General features: G+C 36.9%; 1 long non-coding RNA gene across 1 annotated transcript; it reads left to right on the plus strand.

The window, feature by feature from the left end:
• Nucleotides 1-6: 6 nt before the first annotated feature.
• Nucleotides 7-2,785, plus strand: LOC124890123. The gene is made up of 2 exons (XR_007048966.1): nt 7-1,659; nt 2,333-2,785. It is a non-coding gene; the product is annotated as an uncharacterized LOC124890123 (long non-coding RNA).
• Nucleotides 2,786-3,454: the final 669 nt, after the last annotated feature.

Below are 3,454 nucleotides of genomic sequence, written 5' to 3' on the forward strand. Positions count from 1 at the left end.
TCAGGTGGAATGGTGCCAGAGAGATTGTTCACGCTAAGTTCAAAATATTCAAGAAAAGGGAGAGATGAAAACGGAAAATCATAGAGGGTACCAAAGACACTAGCATTTGTAATATTCAACCTGTTTACCCTACCATTAAAGCAAATAACTCCGTACCAGCCGCTGCATGCACCAGAACTTGGTTGCCATGAAGCCAGTAAAGAATTATTCTGGTTCTTGAAAGTTGCTTTCCATTTTAGGAGAGCAGTTGCTTCCTCAGTGGATGCAAAAGTAATTGTAAAGAGAGTAAAAAACTGAAGTAAAGAGAATATTTTTGAAACCATCATCATGTACTGTTAAACGATTTTGAGTTGATAATATTTGTTGTTGATGGATGAAAAATATTCAAGGTACACTATTTATATTGTAATAAACTGATACAAGCCTTGCGTGTAAACTAAGGCGTAGAATCAGAATGACTTTATAGTCAATGAGTCTTCGTCTTAAATTTATAAGTAAAATAAACCATCAAAATGGAAAGGCTTTATTTGTTGCTAATCATCTTAGTTTGGCTAATGATGTCATTATGTTTATTCATATGAGCAAATCTATCTCAAAAACTAAACAATAATGCCCTGAACATGGATAATTAAACATCGAAGTGTGTGCTATTTGATGATCAATAAGTGGCTTAATTGTCAAAGAAACGGGCAAAAAGCACAGGAGTAAGGCTTAAATCATACCCTAGACTAAAAAACGTTAGGTGATTTTTCAATCTGCCAAAGTCATGATGGTAACGGTGACGACCGAGTTATAATATACATTTACTGGTGAAAGGTAGCACGTACTCAATACACAAGTTTATAAAAGGTAACATTTTTAGTCTTGGTCAAATATTTACTGAACTTTGTTTGTTAAATATTTTCAAAATTCATTATTGAGAATCTTACATATAAGTTAAATATAAGTTAATGGGCGACTGACTCCCTTTTCGAGTCAAATTAAATAAAAGTCTTCATGTTACTGTGTAAATCACGGAAAGCACAATCACTAATTATTCTTTAAGTAGTTGTCCCACAAGATAATTAAGAATGTTTTCCTTCAGTAGTCATTTTTAATTTACAAATTGTCTATTTTTGCAAATTGAGAGAGAATTATTTTTTAAAGTTCTTTACTTGTTGGGTGTGAGAACTAATGTCTCACATTGGTAGTTAAAAGGGTTAGGAAGCTACATATAAGGTGTAGGATCTCTTAATAGTGTGAGGCTTTCTGGGGGACAATATCACACCATATAAGGGTACGGTGTCTTTTGATTGGTTTAGTCCAACAACTGGTATCAAAACTCAGGTTCAGCGGGATGAGTAGGAAGATGTGGCGAGATGCACACACAAGAAGAAGCTAGTTGTGGACTTCAGTATGCATAAAAATACTCAAACGATGTGCGCGGCAAAAATAAATCTCGATGATCCATGGATCGTGATGACAGTGACGAGTCATGTGGAATTTAGTTTGAGGGGGAGATTGTTGGGCATGTGAACAAACGTCCTACATTGGTAGCTAAAAAGATCGATCGAGAAGCTACATTTAAGGGGTAAAATCTCTTAACGGTGTAAGACCTTTTGGGGAAAATCATGCAGGCTAGATCCAAAACGGACAATATCGCACCATGAAAAAGTATAGGTAAATATTTTTCAAATTAGAGGGATGGAGGGAATAAATCTTTTTTGGTTGTTGAAAATGGCATATATAATATAAATATTCATTAATAAATTTACAATTGACATAGGAATCAATGTTTCACTTTCCATGGAAAAGTATATTAATAGTTCAAAAGTGTTTGGCAATTACTTTTCAAAATGTGGAAATCTTTATATCCATGGAAAAGAATAGCGGAAGGAAAAATCAAGTATTTCAGAAACAAATTACCGTCGGCGTTAAGTCTGGCGTTTATTTTACATTGAAATTAAATCATTTGTTGGTAACATTAAAGTCATAAAATTCTTAGCTATAGAAATTTCAAAGAAAACTACATCACAGAAATTCATTCAATTTGATGTATAATCCCAACCCTTGCAAAAGAAAAAAATAGGAAAAAAATATATTAATGGCAAATCCTTATACTTGATTAGACATTAATTTATTTATGTGGATCAATTTTATTAAAAAGAGAATACTTTACTGTGATCTAATCAAGCATATTTAAATAGCTAAAAGAGTAGGAAAATGAAGCCAAGAAAGACTCTGTAAGTCATGCTGTTGAAATTTCATTTGAAAACTACAACACACAAAAATGAAGTCAAGAAAGCCTTTTTAATTCTTATCCTGGTTTTATGTTTATATTTGTGGTCTGCAGCAGTTCACTCTCTCTCCCACACGCCCACGCTCGCGCGCACACCCACACCCACACATATATTTGTTAATCCTGCTGCATCATGTCACCACTTGTTCTTGTTCTTTCCTAAGAAGCAACCGAAGCTCTGAGCTAGCCGGTGCTCCCCGGTAACTCGCTCTCCCTCCTGCTTTTCCTTTGGCCGGAGCTAGTGGATGAACCCCCCTTCGCCGGAAGATCACACTCTATGTATGAGGTCAACGAAACCCCCTTCGCCGGAGAATCACACTCTGTATATGAGGTCAACTTTGTTTCTTTTTTGGTTATGTATGTATAATTGATGTTTTCCTGAGCCGACAGTCTACAGGAAACAACCTGGTGTGCATACACTTGGCCCTCTCCAGACTCCACTTTGTAGGATTATGTTGGGTTTGTTGTTATGTATGTTTAATAGACGTTGAACTCCTTTGGTGAAAATCTTGCCTCTACCACTGCTGTAACACCCCGTAAAATTTCGTGCAATGCGTTACCATGTAATAGCATGTGCATAGGATAAGAAGCTTAAAAATTGTGAAAAATATTTTAACTGTTAATGAGACTTAGACTCATTTTAACTAGTAATCATCAGAAATTTTATTTTGGACCTTTCCGACCTCTATTTTTAGATTTTGTTGTTGTGTTGTGATGAGGCAAGGTCATAGGACGTCTTGGGTGAGTTTCAGGATTTTTAGATGGGCTTAAGGGCGAGTTTGGATTTCAATTCCAGTAACTGCGCACGATTAGCCCGCGCCGCCCGCTGGATCGCCTGACCTGGGGGCAAGCCCGCGATAGAGCAGGCGGCGCCTGGCCTAAAGCGGTGCTCTAAGGCGGGCGGTGCCTAGTGGATTGCCCCAGGCTAATTTTTCAGCCTCCTCCGGGAAATTAATGGCATTTTGGTAATTTACCATTCCCCTATCAACTTAAACACGGGATTTAATCCCTAAAGAGCCAAATTTCACCCATGTTCATCAAATTTCCTCAAGAACACTCTCTAGGGTTCTAAAATAAAAACCCTAATAACTCGAGATTCAACCGTGAGTTTTAGAAGATAATTAAAGATTCGAAATCCCCACTCCGCAAGCATCAAGAAGCACCTACTATCTTTGG

This window comes from Capsicum annuum, unplaced genomic scaffold, assembly GCF_002878395.1.
Source record: "Capsicum annuum cultivar UCD-10X-F1 unplaced genomic scaffold, UCD10Xv1.1 ctg1221, whole genome shotgun sequence".
Taxonomy (NCBI): Eukaryota; Viridiplantae; Streptophyta; class Magnoliopsida; order Solanales; family Solanaceae; genus Capsicum; species Capsicum annuum.